Genomic DNA, 23,080 nt, shown 5'->3' with positions numbered 1-23,080 from the left:
CCTTTTATTTGCGCTGTTTGGACGGGTAAATTGTCATTCTTATTCCACAATTGCATTTTCACGTTTGAAACAATTTAACAATGAAGTCCGTTTTCAATGAAGAGTTCAATTATATGGCTTAAATTGAGCAATGACTTGTTCTCTCCTGACATCTAGTGGTTATACTTTGACATCGCAAGCAAGCTTATCTGGATTTCACCATAACAATGAATCCCTACAAATACACCAGTGACAACGTTGTGATATCTTTGTATGTAGATAGTATCCACCAAAATGACTATTGTAGTTATTTTCTAGAGTGCACAATTTCCATTGTCAAATTATAAATGGCTAGGTTTTATTTATTTATTTATTCACTGTTTTTAGCTGGGAAAAAGTTCTGTACTCCACTATGTTTAAAGACAACAGTAAGATTGTAAAAATATTATACCAAATAATATAAATATATCTAAGAATAATCAATGCAAAGTACCACAAATATGTAGACTACAAGTTTCTTGGGAGTATAATGATCATTTACAAGTCTATATTTAGGCCTTTGAAATGAAACAGAGAGTGCATGCAAAGCAGTGGCTTTGACCAGGTTGTATTGATGGTTCAGAGTGAAGAGCTGTAAGCAGAGAGCTGCTGGGCTCCATTGTTCCCAGACAATATATCCCACATCATATCCCAGGCTGAGGACAAAAGAAGCTGTGGTTCAGCGTTTTGGCACACAGCGAACTTTAATGTGGGGACAAGGGGGCACAAAAGGGGGTGCTGCTATTGTTAGCACATTTCTGGAACTTGTTCACACACGGACAGACACACACACACACACACGCATAGGTTTTTATGAATCTGTATCCTCGATGTAGGATGTTCTCTGTCTTTTGGTGTTTATTTATTTATTTGCTGCATTTAATAAAAATGGTTACACATTGAAAGATTAGTCACAGATTGATGATCAATGGTCAGAGGACATAATGTATACTTCAGTGTACCTAAATAGAAACACTGGTCTAATGTCAACTCCCCAGATTTAAGACACTTTTTAAAACCCATTTAGTTTACAAAAATATTTAGGCAGAATCAGCTCACATCCTCATTTAGAAAATGCCTTGTCTGGGTCCTGACTACTTGTTGCATTATTGTCCAAACATGACCTGTAGGGGGAGGTATCAAACCACTTTTATAACTTTGGTAACACAACTAACATATCTAACACTAACTTGCATTATCTGACTGCTTATAATTTTTTTTTTTTTAATAATAGTGAAGTTCAAGATTGTCATTCATTTAAAAAGAATACTGCAAAATGAAATTAAATATCATTTCTGTCAAGACCAGGATATAAAAACTGACAAATCATCAGATAAATCACATTTGATAACAACAAGAGCAAACTTAAAAACATTCAGGGTGCATGGATACATAAAAACCTGAGTGCATTAAATATCTGAGTAGATGTCAATGGTTTTACAACTGAGGTGCAGGTATAGGATATAGCAGGTCAGTACTGGATGGATATATACATAGCTTATGTGCAATTAGAAGTTCTGAATGACATATGGTGTTGCAGGTATAACATTAATAAATCATATTATTTTGACATAAATCTAAAAAATGTTGGAATGAAATTGCCTAACTTTGAAATGCGATAAAATTAGATAAACTTGGGAGAAAAAAAATACCATCCCACATGCGTCACTCTGTTTTGTTCTGGAAATTGCAATTTCTTAAGAATATTGACATATATTTGTGTAAATCCTCCTATTCAAGAATTAGGTTGTCTAAGCGCTACTGTTTTGTTTTCTTCTGTCGGCGGACTGTCGTATTTACGGCGGAGGCGTTAGCTGATGATTGAAAATACAGCAAGCCAATGAAAATACAGCACTGAACTTCTGAGCACGCCTTAAAATATAACTAACCAATGAGAGAACAGATTGGGCGGCCCTGTCCGATACAGATCTCAGAACAGCTCTTTATTGTCCCGTGTCCACTTGTTAAAGTTGCGTGTTAAAGAAACAAACCGTTTCCAAATCAGCACCTTAACAGACCCCTTTATCCGTCTCGGAGAGTGGCACAGCCGAGGCGTAACATTTTGAAAGGTTGTGTTCAGCAGATATACGCAGAGAGCGAGGGAGAGTTTGGGAGATAGAGGATCAAATCACGGTTTCCAAAGTGGGAAATAAAACAAGTGAAAAGTTTTGTTCTTCGAAGCAACGGTTGGAGTACACTGTGACCAGGAAGAAACCATTCAGCTCCGACCTCCGATGCAAAGTGAGTATCAACATATTGCATAAAACTTGTCTTCTCAATTGTCAAACGCCAGTGGAAACAAAAATGCGGGTCCAGTGGGAATTTTCGAAATGAAAGTCGGAAATGGCGTAATTGTTTTATGAGGAATACAGAGGATGTAGCTAGCAATGTCACTTGGTGTGTATGTGTATTATGTGTTGGTGTGTGTGAGACCTTCTGTTGACGTTAATCTATAGCTAGGTGCATGATATAAACCAGTTGGTAGCATAGCAGGTTGTAACGTATAGTTTACATGCTAAAACATAGTTAAAGCTAATAAACAAGCTAACCTCAGACTCCCTGAGAGTTTCTACACACCCAAAGGTGCTTTTCTTAACCAATATGGCTTGTAGTGTTTTTATTTTCAATGGGAATTCATCTGATATCTGCTTGTTCATTGTTTTCGTGGGAAAGTGCACCGTCTCTGCACTTTAATGACTTTCTGTTTGCACTACTGCCATATGTTTACAATGCTATCTGCACAGCTCTATTACAAATACTTTCAGATAGATACTACCTCATATATAATGCATGTTTGTACCTATGTTGACATTTTTTTTAGTGTTTTTTTATGTGCCGTAGCCCTCCTTTCGTTGCATATGTGCCTGCACAATGTGTAATGACAATAAGAATTGAATTGAATTAAATTGAATTATAGTGGTAGTAACACAAGAAGCTACAGAAGCTACAGTGGACCCTCCAGTGATGTCATAGCTTAGACTATAAAACAAAATGAATAATAGTCTAGGTATGCTAGCATACATATACATGTGTATAATGACAAAATTTCCTCGTGACACAACCCTCAACTTCCACAAAACACACACACACACTCACACATGTCCACACCCAAAACGCACAGTTCCTGCTCTCTAGTGTGTGTACAGTGTGCCTTGTCACTTGGCCGGAGGGAATACAGAGCCCTTGTGCCTTGCAAAGTCAAGTATGGTGACACGGAGCTTGTCACTGGCTGTTAGTGCCAAGCCTCTGAGCTGACTCAGCACTTGGCCAACTTCCATTACATCCCATCTCGGCCATTTGTTTTTCATACTTTTAATTTGTACAGAATAATGACACAGCGCACCATGTGTTTTTTTCTTCCACCAATCCTTTAAAACCGTTATTGCCAAAGAGTACAGCAAGATATGAAGGAGCACATAGGATCAATTAAGACCATTATGTATCTTCACTTTGCCATTAAAGTGCCCAATAACTCTCTCTAAAGCTGTAATATCAGTTTCTTGATGTGGTAAAAATTCTAAGACGTCAGTAATAATTTCTTGAAAATGGAAATGCCATTATTTCTAATTCCATTGAGTCATTTGTTCCCTTTGACAGCTACAGTCTGCATATTTCTTGAATGCACACATGGCTATCATTTAGCAGAGAAAGTGTAGTGCTTGAAAAAAGTTAATTCACTTGTTAATTGGTTTGTATAAGTATGGTTAAAGTAGCATCTTTACAGGCAAAATGAATTAATCAAGACAATGCAACGCTGTATGTCAGTATATATTGCTTTCTAAATGTTAATTTTGGAGTTGATCTCCTCCTCACTGTTATGGTGCTCTGGCTGTGAGAAAAAAGAGGACGACAGTAAGAGGATGAACTTCTTTTCCTTGTATTTGAATGCCACTGAGGGTAATCTCTAGAGAAGAGACATTTCCCTGTGTAAACTCCAAAACCTCAATGGTTTCTCTGCAGTTTTGGCCAGCTCCTTTTGCTCTCACTGGGAATAGCCTAGTTCCTCTTTTAAATCTTGTCCTGAAAAAGGTGGGAGGCCTTTAGTCTGCATTCCAGCTGGGCGGGGAGACTCCCAGGAGACTTTGATTATAAGTATTTTAGTCCATTTCATTACTCTGGCGTGTACCGTTATTAGGTCACACTCCTTGGTGTCATGACAAGTGAGTGATGCTACATTAAAAATGGGCTCACACACTCTTCACTGGCAATTTAAGGTGTCATACAAGTTGTTAATAGCTGCAATGGCTTGCCTCCTGGAAATATTCATGGCTGGGCTGACACAGATGTTTGTTTTCTTGGTTTTGATGCACACAGTGATGGAGTATGTATATGGAAGCTGGCAAGGTCAGGGTGGGGTCGGATGCAGAGGCTTAGACGAGGCCCAGCGCAGGAGGGTTTGCCCTGTGTTGGTTGTCTGAACAGGTGTCTCGGAGCTGCAGCTCCACATAGTTCACATTCCCAAGGTTTTGTTCCTGGCGTGGAGGGTCACAGAGTAGGGGGAGGGTGGTGTGGGAACTGAGAATGCTATGTGCGCAGGGCTCGACTCCCAGAATTCATCCAAGCAACCTGCTGATTGAGACAAACGGTTCCTGTCATTGCAACAGCCTGGCTTGTGTTGATGAGAAACCTGTCAGCAGCCCATTGGCGAGGCACAATGCTGAGAGTTTGCTTCCATAACTGCTTGTCAGCAGCAAGGTTATTTTCTTGGGGCTTAAGGGTGGGTAGGATACAGTGGTTTAAGACTCTTAATCCAAGTATTAGTTTGGATCACTATCAGCTCACTCAGAATCACAGGAAATTGCCTCGTCTGAGGACAAACGTTTTCATGTCACTATTCATCCTTAATTTCACTGACCTTTTCTTCTTACCCAAACAACTCCACTGATAATTTATGTTAACTGTCACACAGGGACTAAAATAATACTAATTCAAGGTCTGACGAGAATTAAGCAATGGTTTGACTCATTGTGACTGCCTTGAATACAACTCTGGACAAATTGCTATTTCAGCTCTTGCAGGAATGCAGTCATTCTTGTACTGCAGTGAAGCAAACGACTAAAGTAGCCAGAGCATGTAAAGAGGGGTTGTCAGATTGTTTTGGCTTCTCTCAATAGTGACTGTGTTTCAGCAGCATTAGCTTGTAGTGAGTTCTCCACCTCTTTAAGTTATGAGTGGTTTCTCAGCTCAGGCCTCTTAGTGCTGCCTCTTGATGTATTGAGGTGAACTATACTTTACTACCAGCAATAGCTGAACTTGGCAACATACGAAATATGAATACAAGTACATATGTTGTTGCAGCAGCTTAATCCAGTTATACAGTCTGAAGCTGGACTGATGAAAATATTATCATCCCACATATGTATTTTTTTTTTCCTGAGCTCTCCATATGTCCAATTTTTCTGTGATTACACTTGAATAGAGTGTGGCGTTCTGTGTTGTGAAATTGACAGCTAAAAGGTGATAAGATTATGAAAGCAAACTTCTAGGAACTAGATGAAAAAAATCTGCTGTCAGTGGAAGAGATCATCTTTGAGTCAATCTGCCTTGGCTTACCACTAACTGAAAAACTTATCATTATGGTTCTTTTGAATTGAGCAGCATATATAGAGAGGACAGGAAATTCATCTGTCCGTGTAACCATCCGTATACCCACAGACACATCTGTCTTTCCATCCACACGCTCTTCCATTTCTCTTTCATTCATTCTTTTACTCACCCAACCACCTATCCAGTTGTCCCTCATTCCATTTATCCATCTATTTATCCATCCATCCTGTTCTCTATGCATAATCACCATCTTACTCCATGGTATCACTAATCTCTGTTGCGAGTCCGCAATGGACTTGTGAGCCTACTGCCGCTCAGCTGATCCCAGTCGAAGAGATTAAAGTGATGTACTTGACAGGGTATCTGGTAGGGTCACAGTTGATGAGCATCACCAGTAGTGGTGCTGTTTTGTTTTGCCCCTGCTTGTCCTGCAGGAGTGTAGAGTTTCTCTCAGTGACCCTCTAAGTCTCTGCTGTGCTGCGCCAGAATGAACCCACCCAGCAGATACCAGCCATCAGACACCGACATTGGCTTCGTTATATTTTAGCTCATGTACATAAAATGCTGACCCTGATGCTCACCCTTCAAGCATGCTTCCCTCCCAACTCCATGCAGGTCATCTTTTTGATGGAGAGAGCAGAGAGACTGAGGGAATGGCAATAGAATTAACAACACTTTATTAATTCTACTGCCAGTGGGTGTGGGAAGGCAAGTCAGGTCCTGAACCCCCAAGGAGAAGATTAAGCTGTAATGTGCTACTGCATATAGGTCTAGACATGAGTGGTCCTAAAGTGAGGTGTTTTGTCATGGAACACTGATCCAATCCTGATTGAAGATATACACTATTAAGAAGTGGAAAGGTCCAGTTGCAAAGTACAGTAGTCTTATTCAGCTATGTGTGTAACCCATTGGTTTGCATTTATAGCCTTTGGGCTAACAGGAACTGGGACTATAAGTTTTTACTGTGGCAATACTGTAAGCACAAAATGGCATGATCACAATCTTGCAAATTAGAGGTTTGTAAGGTTTTCTAAGCCCATTGTTTAAAGCCAAAACATTGTTTAGAAGGAGTTGCTTGAAAAGGAATTGTTGCATAATCAAGTAGAGACATACTGGGAGTCTGTAGCAGCTTGTAAACAATTTGTCAGTAGGCAGTGAAGGCTATAGCCTTACATAGCGAAGTAGTGGGCTCACTTGACTGACGTCAAGCTTTTTTGTCAAATGTTGTTTTATTTATGAGGGTTTTCCATGCATGGACCCTGCCTAGCATTACTACGCCTATTCCCCTTATGGCTTCCCCGTGAATAATTCAACATACTTGGAGCAAACGGAACCAAAATAGGCCAAACTGTACACTTGTTTGTGGCTCTGTCCAGTAAATCACAGCAACCACAGAGGATTTGTGTAGTTCTAGTTTGTACATATGTTAGTATTGAATGCTCACTTTAATGGAAAATCGACTCAAGGCATCTCCAAATTAATGTCACATATGTACACAAATGCAAAGGATTTGAAGGCAAGGCACTGAACAAATAATCTGACCTCACAGCTTCAAGTTTACACCGTCAGTATGAGAGGATCCATGTCACCTGTCAGCAGTGTGGGGGAGTAGCGTCACTACAAGTAGCGACTTACTAGTTTAACTACATTTCTCAGCAGTATGGTGGTAGCGTTGTTGTTTTCTGAATCAAATAGCATTTCAGTAGTGAAGCTTTTATTGATAAAGTAGTGTTGTAGTGTCCACACAAGCTACATTTTACCAAGCATTTCTGAAGCTCAAGCGCAGTGGAGCTTTCTGTTGCAGTCTGAAATAAAACTAAGGATCAGTATGTGAGGCCACCAACATACACGCATAAATATGTAGCCAACGGAAGAACCTCCATATGACGCTGACATCACGTACCAATCCTTGAGCTGATGCCTACTACGTCTCTGGTGCAGGGGAGTGAGGGGTGCATCCCAACACCCACCTTATTAATCAATGGTGACCCAGTGCGCTCTGATAAACCTCCACACTCTTGCAGTCTTAACACTTACTGTGACAGAAAATATGTCACACAATAGCCACTTGATTAAAAATGAGGGAGCAGAGGAAAGGTTTAGACTACTCTGAAATATTACTTTTCTAGTTTTTAATACTGACCAGCAGAGGGTACAACAAAAGTGCAAGTCTCTACAAAACCAAAGGTGGTAAGTCAAAATTATTATTTAAATTTATTGTGAGATGTAGCTACTAGTACAGAGTGGGCCTAGTAAAAATACCACTTTTTAAACTTCCAATCATATAAAATACAACAATAAGAATAATAGAATAAAAAATATAGAAGTAGCTTCAATGTAGTAAACTACTTTTGCCATGTTGTAGTTTGGCTTGCTACATTTCTCTGGCTGAAAGCTTCAATGTAGTGGACCTTTATTTAATGTAGAGTAACTGATAGCTTAGCTCACTACACTTTCCACTTAGCTTGCCCAGCACTGCCTGTCAGTGATGAGTATCCAGTGCTGTATTAATGGACTATGAGATTGTAATATTCATGTAGCTTGTGTTGATGTTTACAGGGCTTGGAAGCTTGGTTACCATACACCAGTCCTGTCACTGATGTTTTCCTTCCTTGCCTTGATCTCTAAAGATGACAGTGACAGCAACTTGATCATGCCATATAAGATATTGAATGTAATTAATCTAAGACTAATGAGAGTAAAGATATGTAATACACACATTATACACTGATGTAACTACCAGCTACTCCTTGCTTGTTGCTGTGAAAGCCTTTTAAATCGCATAATGGTCATAGGTCTGTAACAACCTTATGTGTTCCACCATCTTTAGAGGGTAAGATCACATGAAAAGTAACGTTCAGGAGAGAAACTGAACCTAAGGCCATGTTCAGACCAAATCCGGCAATGCAGCTCTACCATGCAGGGTTCTGTGGAGGTGTAGGCTTGTCACTACATGGACCATTTGTGTGACGTATCTGATCATAGCACAAGTATAAATACTAACCAGAAAGTCCAACTTGCAGCCTGATCCAACGCCAAGCAAGTGCACGGCGATTTACATCTTTGTACTCCCTCATGGCAGTGTTGTACAGCTGTGGAAAGGTCATCACAGCAGCAATGTGTCTCTCTTCCATTTTCACAGTTCCTCGGAAAACAGCGGAATACCACAGGTAAACAAAGTTCTTCTTCCCGTGGGTGTCTTCATCGCCAGCTTACGTGATTTCCCAATGCAGCATGACGTTGGATTGTGTTTCGGCAAAAGTTGATTCGGGTTCAACTTTTTGCCGGATGACCGCTGCACTTTTTTGCTGAGCCCTATGCAGTCCCCACCCCCGCAGTGTAAATGCACTGCCCATATTCAAATGAATAGGCTGCTGTTTTTCACACATTGCTGGATTTGGTATGAACACGTCCTAATATTGGAGGTTATTTTGCTTGTTTGAACCATATAGCCTAAGCTCTTTGAGATTGCCTCCAGGCAGGTAAGGGATCCTACTTCCACTACATGACTCCTCTTGGCTTCCCGACTGCAGTAATGATTGATATCAAATGCAATAAGCAGAGACAACACAGATGTTCCAGTGTTGCTTGTCTCCCTGCATTCCATTAAACCACGTGTGATTTCCTGGTGCCACTCAAGATATCTATTCCACCCTTGACCTTGATGAAGTATAAGTGTTTATTTGGTGACTGACAGGAGACGGGGGGAATAGAAATAGGGGAATAACTTGGTATGCAGGGTTCTTTGTGAGTCTGGGTGGGGTCTTGTGGGGGCCTTGAGCCTTTCAGAATAATGCTGATTAGCCTGAGAGGGTTTTCTCTAGCTGCCTGTTTTCTGTCAGTTGTCAGGGGCTCTTTCCAGACAGCAACACTGGTTTTCATGGGCTAAATCCCCCCTTTGTGTGTGGGGCGTCTCAAGTAGTGTCAGCTGTAGCTCTGTACACTTGTTGCTGTGTCTCCTGCCACCTCCTTCTGGGTACAGATCCCCTGAGGCTGCATTTTCATTTGCCTGTTAACATCCCAGCCCCCATATTTTCCTCTCTACAACACGTAAATGTTTGATCGGCAAGAGGAGGTTTGTTTGCATGTGTGTGTGAATGCACGCTTTTGTCTGTGAACTTGAAAGAATGTTCTCAAGCTTTTGTATGTGTGTGTATGTTTGTGTGTGCATGCGTTGGACAGGGAGTCATTCATCTTTAGACCTCTAGGCCCATTATGTGTCTATTCCCTTGCTGCTCATTGAGTGCAATTAGAGCAGTTTAACTGTGAATACCCCTTCACAATGGCCTATTAGAACCATTAGCTATGCAATCTTCACTCTTTGATAGTTTTGGCCATGTGATTAAAAGTATTCAATCTGGAAGATAAAAGAGAAGGGGACAGTATTGTGAGCCATCTAAACCAACAAGACTCAGTATGCAATACTCTGTGTCCTGTATGTCACGTAGCCTATTATCTTCCTACATGCAAGCCATTACTTAGTGTGTATGTCCTCAAACGGGCAGTTCTAGTGTCGAAGTAATTTAACTAGGACTATTACTCAAGCATTACAAGTGACTGATTATTAAGGTTTTGTCACATCTGGTGGAAAGAATAAGCCTAATGTGGTTGTAGAGGTGTAATGGTTCTGAAACCGAGACCGAAAACACGACACAAACATCAGGGTTTCCACCAGTTTACTGCAAGCCCGCTGGGCCACCAGGCCTGAGTTGACCCCCCGCTGGGCCTAAGCATCGGAGATTTACATGGGTTATACAAGTAGCGTAGCTCCTCTAAGGAATAGCTTAGTGCCTAGCGAGTGTGTGTGGTCAAGAGAGAGAGAGCTTGTGTGTGACGATGAGGTTGCAGCTACCAGAGCAACCCGCCTACCATCCGAGAGCAGGCTCAGGCAGAGAGCAGGAGAGTTTCTGCCGAAAACAAGTACTGAGACCTGGGGAGACATGACAGCAGCTGCTCACTAACAGCTACGTGTGTTTACAGCAGAGAGCAGGAGGGAGGACAGACATCTCACTCCATTACTATGGGTTTTATTTCTGTAAAAAAAGCAAAACAATGGTGGGGATGGCGGGCAAGTAATGTTATCAGTGTATGTCTGAACACCGTGTATCACTGGTAGCACCTTTACACAGGGCAACACGTTTTGCTCAGAACCCCGCAGCCTGTTGAGCTCTCATTATGTGACAAATGTAATGAAACTCACACAACCCCTGCGTTTCATTATCAGAATTTGATCCATTTGGTCCGTTAACATTTGGAAAGTATAGAAGAACTGCACAATTAAATTATTTTATCCCAATTCAATTAACAGGGAACTAACTGGAAGTCAACTGGCTTGGCCGGCGGAAGTCTCTGGTGCTGATTACCATAATTACCGGTAATGTTCAAAAAAAAAAATTAACAGAGCAAATAGAAGCAGATCAGAAAACAAAGAGGCTTCATACTAAAATACGAACAAATATACTTCTCAAACAGAGGGAAATAAAGGAAGAAATAGAAGAAATTATTTCTAAAACAGAAATAAAGGCCTCCCTCTAATATAAGCCTGCTTTTAATAAAGGCCTGGTACTCTTTACAGTTGACGTAAATAAAGATTATTAGTTATTATATTACCATATATTATTACTATTAGAAGTAATACAGTAATTTTGTTTACTTAGTTAATACGAAGACTGAAGTATTTTTTTTAATTTATGTATTTATTTTTGTTTACTTAGTTAATTTATGTGAAGTTACTTTAATAGTGTTTTTTAGTCTTCTTGATAGTCCAAATTGGGGTAGATTTAATAAAACCCAGTCATTTTTTCCCTGGTTTTATTATTTACCCAACAGCATAGCTTTACAACAGATGTAATTTAGTGTTCGCCTTTTATTTAAGAACCATCCTAAAACAGCTGTAATCATTCTCTGCTGCCTATCATATGGGGCCCTCATATCAAAGGACATTCGTCTCTGTCAACTTAGCTCTTCACTCACCACTAATTGCTAAGTAACCTTATGGAAATGCCTTTGAGTGGATCTTTTTGGCTCTGGTGATATTTAAGTGTGATATTTATAGTTTGTCAAACCATGATAACTGAAGGCATATGGTTTTCATATAGCAGTGTGTGTAGGAGTACTTTACTTTGTCTGCAATGACGGTGACTGCATCATCATGCAGTTTGTAAAGTTAGTTTTGATTTGAATAGAGTTTGAATAGACATACTCCGCAGGGTTGAGTTGGGGTTTGGTTTGTACATTCACTGGGACACAGGGTTTGTTTATGGAGCATAGTACAACATGTTAAAGGACTACAGCTTGTCTAGACTGACATGTTATTGGATAACCCAAAACCTACTACAGATATGAGACAATGAGAAGTGGATAGTAACAAGAGTTGCAGAGCATACTTTATAAAACTCAAATTACTGTTGGAGTAATTTGAAGGCCACTAATGTCTTAATAACATCAATCTGATGTTGTTTGAGGGGATCTGACATAATGTGATGTGACTACCAAGATACTGCAATCTTCTCAGCTCTCCTCCAAACCTCTCACAGTTGGTCATTACAATGGCTCTTGTAATGCTTTTTCTGTCCTTCCGGTTTCCCCTCTTTCTTCCGGGGTCATTGGCACCAGACAGAGACAAAGCAGCTCTTTCTTTGTCCATTTTGAAGTCATCCCTTCAGCGGCTGGCCACTAATCTCACTGACCATCAGCGGCTTCTGTCATGGTCAGGGACAAACACATACAGAGAGAAAAGGCTGAGACAGATAGCAAAGGAGGGGTGAGGGGGGGTTGGGGGCAGGGTGGCATGGAGGGTGATGACTGGATCATTTGGCATCCGGTGAACAGAGGAGTATTGTGTGCCAGTGGGCCACTGTGGAACAGACTGCTTTTTTTACAGGATGAAACTGGTGTTAAAGTTGAACAAATCTTGTGGCGGAGATCTGCCAGAGACGCATTCACCAGCCATCCACTTGAGACTGAATCGCCTACCAGACAACTGCAAATAAAATACAAAAAGAAAACATTTTTTCACAGTTTGTCTCACATAAAGTGTCATTATAAGTCTGACACAAGATCATGCTGAGAGCTGGCTTTATATAGTAACACCGGTTACAAAGTCAGCAAAGTTATAGATTTAAGGACAGTGTGAGGAAGGCAAGACGCTTCCTTCAGAAAGATAACAAAATTTAGCCAGAATATTCCCATCATGTGCATTTTGACTAACAAATTCAATCTCTAAATTAGTCAATATCATTTTGGAGTTGAGATCTTTGACTTGGAATGTGTTAAAGATCTTCTTACAATGTGTCTCTGTAATTTCCTCCTCTTTGTCTGTGTCCTGTAAAGGCCTAGGTTACATGAGAAGGAGGGAGTGTGCACATAAAGCTTTCAAAAAGAGTAAATAGATCCAAGTTCCAAAGCAATGAGTCTCAAATTACTTGGATTCTTCCTGGACTGTCTTTGAAATTTCAAGAACAGTGTAATAAAAGTTGAAACTCCTCTTTTTACCTGATTACTTAGAAATTATTGTTGGCAGATAATTTGCTATTATTGGAAAAGCGCACATGGGTTACACCCATTGAAGGCCTAAGCCAAGGCATCAATATTGTCTTTAGCAGAGACAAGGAGTGCTACAGCATCAGATAGGTCTGTGTGCACAATAAATCTCACAAATATCAGTGGTGGTGAAATACTGCATGAAAGCATAAACATAAGATCCCTTGCACGACCCTGTACGGTATAACTTTATTACACATAAATGTCATGTTTCTGCCTAGAATGTAATTTGTCAAGAAGAATATCGCTACATGCTACTTTAATCTTTAAAATCTTTAATCTCTTCAGAATAGGTGAAGTTGTCGGTTTTAGATGTTATTGTTGGACACCACTCACAGTAATAGGATAACTCATTTTGCCTCATCAGCTGACAGAGGAAGAGGTTAAGTAGGGGTCAAAGGTAAAGCTAAGAGGTCAGCTAGCTATTTTAGGCTTGGGTTTCAAACCATGTCATTGTGTTCTTAACTATCATGACCCAAGACAGTGCATATTGCATTCCAAATAAACAATGCAGAAGCTGAATTTGCTGAGAAATGCAACTTCAGGTTGAAGGAGGAACTATTAAACAGTGAGATCAGCTTCTGTAGGGTTTAGAATAAAAACATGCAGGCTCTTTCACATCATAGCCTGCTAGGAGTCATCATCTGTATGTTATTATGCATGGTATGAATAGTTCTTAATCTGCAGGATGTCATTGGTTCACTTATGGTTAACTTGAAAAGCTTGATTCGACAGCCTTCGCGCTCCACCATCAGCCTAGCCTTTCATTAAACCATATTAAATATAATGCAACTAACATACAACTATGATCCAGCTAGCATCCAGGTAAAACAGGGAATCATCTCCAAAGAAGAGACTAGTGAGACAGAGGTGATGGTGTAAAGAGTGCCCCAGTGTCACCTTAGATTGATTGGTGTTAATCTGGTTTTAAATGAACACTGTGAGGATTAGAGCCTAGTACTCTCACAGATGAAGAGACTTGTTTGGGTGTCACATAAATGGGTAAGCCTAGCTTAATACAACTAACGTGTCTGTAAAACTAGTCAAAGGAAAGGACAACTGGCAAACTCCTTGCATTAGTTAAGAGTGTGTAAAGTTCTCCTTACGTAGATCCTGACAGTTGTGATTTGAAAGGATACCCGCAGAGTGTAAAAGAGAAAACAAAGGATGCTGGCAGAGGAGAGATATAAAAATAACATGTCTAGCACAACACATTGTGGACATTATTCCTGTTGTGCGACTGAGGTGTACAAGTGTCTCACGCTCATTTGAATCCTCAAGTTACATTTTGTACTCTTGCACATAAAGGCAGAAACGTGTGTCAGTTAGCAGTGAGTCATATTAAATTGTAATCTTCAAAGCAAAGGTGTCGCAGAAATGATCAGATCCTAAATGGGGAGAGGTGAATGGGTGGTCTTCTCTTATCTCTTCATTCATTGACATGCAATATAGCCCCAGGCAGGTGTACATAATCAGCTGTACTCATTGACAAAATACCTCTATTTTATAGTACTGTTTAGTTTCTTTGTTATTGTATGTTTATCCTCCCCAAATTTCACACAGCAGCCCAGAGTGAGTTTATATTGAAACCCGGAGGAGAAATTGTAAATCTTCATGGCTGTTGTGTAATTTGCATTATCTTCCAATAACATTCCTGCATGAGCGTATAAATGCACATACCGTATATCATAATTTAAAACATCTGTATCTTGCAGGAGAATGTGTGATACAAAGAGCTGCTTTGTGTAAGAATCTCCATTTGATAGCAGCAGCGATGCCTTGCAGGGAATTAAAAACTGCTAAAAGGTTACATGAAATGCCTTCCATTTGAATTTTCTAATTCAAAATCTCATCTAGAAAATACTAAACTAAATCCAGTTTTCTTCTTTCTCAAAAAGACTATGGTGTTTAAAGAAACAAAGAAAACTATAAATTATAAATAGGACTGGGTAGCACATAATTATAGAAAGAAAGATCCTACTTTACTCAACAATGTCATCTCAAAGCTATGCCAGACTTTCAGACATTTAGACTGGAGGAATGCAAACACAAAAGTTCTCAACAAATGGATGTATCCAAGCAACGGTGATAGAAAGCTTGCTGCTTGTGTGTGTATGTGTGTGTGTGTATGTACAGCTCTGTGTATTGTGTACACCTGAGTGTATTTACACAGAGTGTGTGTTAAAGATCACTCATCAGTTTGCTCTCACCTGTCAGTCACATCAGTGGCAGCATTGTGTGCTCTGTTTATTGAAAAGCCTTGTTCTGAGCAAGAAATAGTTTCTCCAGCCACAATGGAGCAATAGAGGCTCCATAAATAATGATACACACAAAATTCTTGTTCATCCCTAAACGTTGTTTTAAAGAAGTCAGGCCTTATAAGGCGCGGAAAATGCATCAGTAGTTCTGAGTGATTTAGACAGCTGCTTGCAAGTGTGAAGTCTACCAGTGAAAGAGTTGTTGTGTAATGAGGTAATACAGAATTTCAGTGTGGGCTACATTCACAGAAATAAGGATTATCACTAGTCGTGCTTGCCATCCCAGTCACCTGTCCTGTGTGTGTTAATGCATCAGTTTTTGCTTGTGTATAATATATATCACAGTTTTAAATGTCAAAATAATAATTTTAGACATCGGTCACAGTGTAGTTCTGCTGCTTACTGCTCAGGCATCATTTCTCAGTACTGGCATTATCTAACTCACACTGCTGATAGCAGCCAAGCACTCCTCCACTGACTCAGTAAGAGTCATCAGGGATTTCTCAGCCAAAGATGACGTGATTTACAAGAAAATGTTATCGAGAAAAGTTAAGAAGTGTCAGTGAGTTGCAGTGATGGCTACTCCCTGTTTGTACTTGGAGTCCTGGGAAGCGTGCATTGCAGATTTGTGGTTGAAAGGTCTGGAATGTAGTTAGTATTTACAGGGTAGCAAAGTTTAGTCTTGATCAAGGGCTCGTCCTGTCTCCCGTGTTGCTGAGTTTATATCAGTTCCAGTCCAGTAATGAAAGTGTTTTTAGTTATTTATGTAGAATCTGCAGAGTTCATGAACCAGGTGGTTCGTGACGGATTTGTGCAGAGTCACTAGCTTTCCAGTTGGGACCTAAAGTGGTTTCTGTAATATAAGGCCTTGGTATCAAGAAAAGAGAGAAAAACAATAACACAACAGCATTTTTCACCAAAATGGTTGCACTTTTGAACCCAGATTTTTTAGATGGCAAAAAACAAGTCAAAGGTTGGACCTGTTCTTTGTTCATTAAAACCTTTATCACTTCCACAGAACTTCACCTTCTAATCCCATAATTTAACATGATCAAACACTTACCCACACCTAATCCCACAATGCTCTTCTTGCCTTACTGTGCTGTTACATGTAACATTGGTCATAAAACACTTCCTCCAATAATCCTCTTATTGTTGTTTATCTTTTAGAGACTTTTAAAAAAAAATTTAACCCCAGGCTTTATAAACTGCTGCATCATGTCTCTGGTTTCACTGACAAAGCAGCACTGAGATGAGAGGCAGGCTGTGGCAGAAAGCGATACCACTCCGCTCGAGTGGAGGAGGAAGTGCTGGATGTATGTCATTGTGTGTGTGTGTGTGTGTGTGTGTGTGTAATGTGGAGGAGAGAGGAGATGAGAGCGCTTCAGAGTGAGTGATGAAGAAGGCGCGGAGGCAGGGAGATTTAATGGAGGTGAGTGGCGTTTGAGTGCATATATAATGTGTGTGTGTGTTTGTGTGTGAGTGCATTTGTGTGTGTTGGAATCTCTTCCTCAGTGTGTGTGTGTGTGTATGTGATTATCAGGCTGCTGACAGGTGCTGCTTAGCCACTTAGAAAGGCTGTCGTAGACAATAGGGCTCGTTATTGGCTGGACAGAGTGTCTTTCAGCTCAGCAGCACACCAACATCTGATGGATGTGACGGAGTCTGAATCTTTAATTCAAACTGAATCGCTCACATTAGTGACGCATTCATCCACTGCGGTGTAAAGTCCCTTGATGACCCTTTTCAGAACACTGTTATTCACTTAAAGACTTATGGTATTTAAATGAGGTGAGTCATGTAGAGTTTTGGGGTGCCACTTTGTGACTCAATTGAAGCATTGTTCTTCATGCCCCCCACTTCATGCCTACTCTCTTCTTCCTAGCAACCAAAACCCATTTGGAGTAGCGGGAAATGAGGTTACACACACCCTTGTTTTCACTTCAGTCTAATATGTCTGCAAACTGCATGGCGTGGTGGAGGTATGTGTTAATTGGTGGAACTAACGGAGAGATAAAGGAGGCCTTCTGATAGAATAATTCAGCTGACACAGAATTCATTTCCTGCCTTTTGTGTTGCTGGATCATCCAGTTCTCTTCCCCCCTCAGACACACACACTTTCCCAGCAGCATTAAGCTGCAGAGCTACTTGACTGCACATGAACCTGCACTGATCTCTCTGTAAACACTTCTGTTTGTCTCTCTCCCCCCAAACCTTACAGTGTCTCACAGTCTAACTGCTAATCGCATGTAATAACTCGTCTTGCTAATGCTTTCACTCTGCTGAATTACCAGCAGCGAGTGTGCAAAGACAGGATAGAAAGACTCACAGTATGCTGAAACACACAGCAACTCTGAGATTAATAAAGGCTCTTGGGGGTCCAGCAATTATGAGTAAACACACTCAGCTGCCTCAGAGAGCCGATTCTACTAGATGATGTATTCAATTCAGCAATGTGCTTGGAGAAACAACTGCACAGTCACACCAAAGTAGGTATATAACATGCATGATAAGTATCCTTGCATGCCGTATGCACATCAGAGCCATGCAATAAATGCAAATTACAGCTAAAACATGTTAGTGGCCATTAAAAGCTGCTGCACACAGGCCTGTTTTTACAAGCCATTATCTGAACTATGCCACCCGCCTTCCAAAAAAGATTATGAATTGATTTTCATCTACCACATAAGACATGCACAAACAGACTTGCTGATGTGTCTTAACATCAGCCTACAGCTCTTGTCTGATCTTGAGTCAGTTTTTAAGAAATCAGCAGCATCGAATGTGCCGTGGAGCCAAATAGATGTTGAGATCACATTGTAGTCCCTTTTTCTTTGCCCAGACAGGCTCTGCCAAGCCCCCCTACCATCTAGAGTTACTGCTCAACACTTATCTAATCAAGAGCCAGGAATCTGTGGCTAGACAGGCGCACAGGGACACACTTACACTATCCCACCACCACTAACAGCCCAGTCATCACTTTACGCTCACCCCCTTTACCCAGCAACCCGACTCTAAAGCTCCTCTGGCTCTAAAAACAGCCCCAGAGTCTTACCACAGAACCCCACTTATTACAGCGTCAATCCCTTTAATTGAAAGGAGATGACCTGGGAGTCATTACGCTGTGCTACAGGACACATTTGAGATCTGCCTCTCTCTTCCATTTCCAAAGGGGAAAAAAATCAACCTGAAGTTGAGGCAGCAGAATAGAAGACGAGCAAAAATTATAAGCTTGAACTCCCATCGCAGTTTGCATCTTGAGAGAACATCACTTGTCTAATCACAGGAAAAATCCCAAAGAGGTTAATGGCTCTGCTGTGAAGGTCTGTAAGACCTAAGGCTTGGCACACACATGCATCCCCCCCCCCCATCTACCCCATACACACACACACACACATCCTCACACCCACACTTCTCCCCTTCTCTCCTAAGCTGCAGATTCAGAGTATTAAGCTGCAGGTTGACCTGAGTGTGTTGGTAATTTGGGAGGTGCTGATCGCTGACACTCCATTATGGCTGCTGTCACTGTGCCAGGCGACAGCTATGATGATACTTCTGTCCTGACACCCTGTGTGTGTTTGTGTGTGTGTGTGTGTGCGTATGTGCGTGTCATGTTGCTCTGTCGTGGAAAATGCTTCATTTGCAGTCTTCAAGGTCACGCTGTCAATCTGTGTATATATATATATAGTATATGACACTGAATTGTCATGATTGATTTTGTGGATCCATCTCATCTGCTCAAAGGCGTGTGTGTGTGTGTGTGTGTGTGTCCACTCTCTGGGGGGAAATAAAATCTTCACAATGTGATTTGCTGAAAGGATTATTCAGAAGTACTCACACACTCTGTCACACACACTTGACAGTGATTGAAATCAGTCCTGGACTTAATCATCAAAGTCTGATTTTTGGGTAAATACATGAGATTGTCTGGTGCTTTGCTGACCCTGGCTGACAGTTGCCTTGTTGTACCCAGAGGAACAGCTTTAGTGGAGCTTCTGCTACCAGCAAAACTGCCAACACACTATTTAACCACCTTTCTTCATCTGCTCCGTCAGACTTACTCCATCTGTTAGGACATAAAGTGTCAACATTAACACCGTTACTGCCGCCTAGTATGAGAACTTCCACACGGTGTCCGTGACGTTGACCAGTAGATGCACAGACTGCTCTTCGACACACAACTGTAAACATGCCGAAGCAAAAGAGGAATGATGTTACTGCTGCTTATGCTTCTAGGTGGAACTGTGAAACAGAGGGAAGGTTTGTGGCGCTATGGCAACGCAACATCCAGTATCATACACATTGCTTTGGACCGGACACCATAGTTTGTTTCCATTCTTGTTCCTGGAAGTCGGTCCCCGGTACCTTCTTCTCATAACGTCACGCAGGTTGTGGAAGACGGCAAGCAAGGATTGGTCGAGTACCAGCGTGTAGTCTGTCATGTCTCACAGCCAAGTCACAGCAAGAATTTATAACTCTGTAATCACCTAATTTGACACAATAACATCTTACCAGACAAAAATATTGTGTAGTCTGAACCTGGCATAAGAGTGATTAGGAACAGCCAATATGGACCAAACCTGTATCACGGTAAATGTAATTTTATATAACAATGTGAATATACATGATGATGTACATTTTGCTTGAAAATCAATTGCAAAACTCTTTATAGGAAATGTAACTGGACAGAAATACCTGTTTTGGCTCGTGTCCAGCAAATGAAATAACAGATCAAGGCAACAGAAATCATATAAAAGTGCCATATTGCAATAAAACAGATTTGCAACATCATTTTCAGTGGCCTAATACAATCTGGGATACATAAAAAGAGATAGCTACTTTGGTATAAATGGCATAGCAAAATCTCTGATGGTTGACAAATTTATATCGTCTTACAATATATATTGTTCACCCCTAAGAGCCATAGTCTGATCAAGTGCAAATATGCAATGTGCAAAGTCTCCACATTCTGGGATAAATATTTAGAAAAGCAGCATTATACACATTTGCTTCATGTTGAGTGATGAATGTGAGGGGAGAAAGCATTCCAGGCTATACAGTCAAGTTGTATAGTATACATACTGTACATGTGAATGCAGCATGTTGAGCACTCTAACTTCATAAATACATGCTTCCAGTGCTCTTGCTTGTCATTGATGATCTCAATCTCTCAGTAGACTGATGTTCACAAGCCGTCTCTTCTCATGCACTAGTCAGTATAAATTGATAATGATGTCGTTAGATACACATGCGCAAGCACACATACTCCACAGACCCTCTTATGTTTCACTGCAGACTGTCAGAGCAGTATAGAGTTTCATGCGATGAGGTAATGCCCACCAAACAATAGCACACAGCCGAGCTTAGCCTGCAAAGCGCGAATGCTTATTCATGCATGCTAACCTGATAGTTTCCATGTCAACAATCATCATATAAAAGCTCATGTAAATGTCTAAAAGGATTTGCATCATCATCGTCTTTACTATTCCACCCATGAGCTTTTACTGAGTGCATGCTGCACCGGGTGTTACATAATTGCATGTATCACAGGACTTTTAAGGAAATTACATGGGCTGACTCTACTATAGTGGATACTCGATGATATTGTGGTCTGTTCACATGTCTGGTGTACTCTCTGGTTAACACAGTAAGTTTATATAACAGCTTGTTAAAATTTTTGTTACTTTGCTCAAACTTACATTTACTAATATGGGACTATTTTGAAGCTTAAGGTCTTAAAATTGCTCATTACATCACTGAAATTCAAAAAATGCTCTACAACAATGCCAGCAGTTATCTCATAAGATAAGATGCCGGGTTTTCCAGCTTCCCTAATGTCATGAAGAAGTATTATTCATGTGATTCTTGCTTACTATTTAGGGTAGTGTATGTTGCACTCACACACACGCTTGAGCTTCCTGTGTGAATTAAGCTGTACATGTGTGGGGCTCAGCTGTTGGTTGCTGCAGCCCATCTGTCTTTGTGTCGGTGTGCCTTGGTGAGGGTCAGGTCTGGGTCATTTTGAAGACGTGTTTCATTACTCTCTAGTGGATCATATGTCCACGTAGAGGGGGGAATGGACGAGTGAAGAATAGGGAGAAGAGTGGTAGGGGTGGAGGGGGAAAGAAAGAGATGCATTGGTGTTTTTTAACTATGGAGGAGCCACAAATCAAAACCTTGGTCTGTGTTTGTGGAGAAGACTCTGGGTTGATTAAAGCATTCACTGTGGCTTTGTTGTGTACTGTTGGTCTGATGTGCAGTAAGCTTCCTTTTACCACACAATTTGGTTGTTTTTCATTATAGGAAACCATGTTCTCTTCCAGTGTATGGGCAGGCAGAACCATGTGTGCACAACTGAAGATTGCACAACCTAGGTGCGGGCCATAAGGAAGTAAAAAAACAAGCCTCCCTCCCCCAACACATGCAAGAATGCCACTTATAGTGTTGTCATGACGTGCATTTATGAATTTACTTCCTGTGCAAGTATGGCTTGCGTTCTTCATATGATTAAAACCAAACTCAGGAGGACTTGGGTGCATTTTCTTGGTCCGCAGGTAGGCTGCTCAGTTGAAGCATTCAATATTATCTAAGTTTTAGGCAGACAGTTCTCTCTAACACAGTGGTTACCAGTGTTTTTCATCTGATTTACCCCCACAGCCCTATCAGATGAGCTCAAGTACTCCTTCATAGACACCACTCATTGTGTTCCAAATGTGTTGATTTGAATACATTTTAAACTGGACGTTTTTTTTTAAACACCAATAATGATATACGATTGAATATTGTTATCGTAATTATTTCATACAAGATGTGATCTGAGGACCATTTGTATCCAGCATAAAGTATGTATTGAATATCCTTGGGAAACAATTGGTATTGTCAGGAACTGCGGTTTATTTTTTACCTTCTGCAAAATCAGCTGTTGTCATTCTTAGTCATTTCATGCCATACAATACAAGCAACCTCGTTGAACATCCCCACCGCAGGTTGAGAATCAATTTCAAAGAGAACAAAGCAGCATCTGTGTAAAAACCTTGACTTTCTTCAGCAATTTCCCCACTGATTAAAATTGCAGCAGTAACATTACATATCAGCTCTGTGTATCCTTCTCTGAACAGAGTATCTTTGTCCGTCCTGAGAAACGTTTCTCACCGAGTGGTGTGACCGCTTTCCAGCATGCAGTACTGGACCTGTTTTTCACTTTGTGGAATCTCAGTGGGCCAACGTTTTGTTTCTATAACTGCTTCCTAACTCACAGGCACAGACATAATTTAAACCTGCTTCTTTCATAAGTGCTTCTTAAGAGGCCTCGGCTGTCTTTGGGCAGTGTGTGGGAGGCTGAAGGAGGGTGATTGAGGACGGGGCAGCATTGAGGATGCTCAGCAGTTTGGAATCCTCCTGCCAGAGTGAGTAACAGTGCGGATGGCAGAGCTGTCACGCTGGCTGATTTACACCTGTGTTTGTGTCCTGGGCAGCAGGAAGGAGGTAGAGGGTGGGACTGTGCCCAGTGTGTGGCACTTTAAAGGAAGAAGTGATTCCAGTGGGTGGCATAGTGGCTCCTAGAGAGACAAAAGTCTGAGATAATGGCAGGATCTAACTACTGGATTTTGAATGTGGTATAAAAATGGCTGTAATTGTCTTTGTGTGTTGGCTGAAAACAATTTTCATCCTGTTTTTGAGGAGATTGTGTTTTTGTTTGTGAGGAAAGCCACTTT

The 23,080-nt window shown here is 40.9% G+C and overlaps 1 protein-coding gene across 2 annotated transcripts in view; it reads left to right on the top strand.

Moving 5' to 3' along the window:
- Window positions 1-1,969: 1,969 nt before the first annotated feature.
- The window catches only part of mpp7a (MAGUK p55 scaffold protein 7a), a 142,196-nt gene continuing 121,085 nt past the window's right edge, over window positions 1,970-23,080 (top strand). Inside the window, exon 1 of one of the 2 annotated variants that reach the window (XM_044339411.1) lies at window positions 1,970-2,259. The gene's annotated coding sequence lies outside the window, so the exon portion shown is untranslated. Of the gene's footprint in view, window positions 2,260-22,507; window positions 22,772-23,080 lie in introns of those variants that run through there. The other variant, XM_044339412.1, reaches the window with a different exon arrangement.

Source organism: Thunnus albacares, chromosome 21 (genome assembly GCF_914725855.1).
Source record: "Thunnus albacares chromosome 21, fThuAlb1.1, whole genome shotgun sequence".
NCBI classification, from domain to species: Eukaryota; Metazoa; Chordata; class Actinopteri; order Scombriformes; family Scombridae; genus Thunnus; species Thunnus albacares.
The sequence above is the reverse complement of the archived record's forward strand: the minus strand, read 5'-3'. Positions and strand labels throughout refer to the sequence as shown.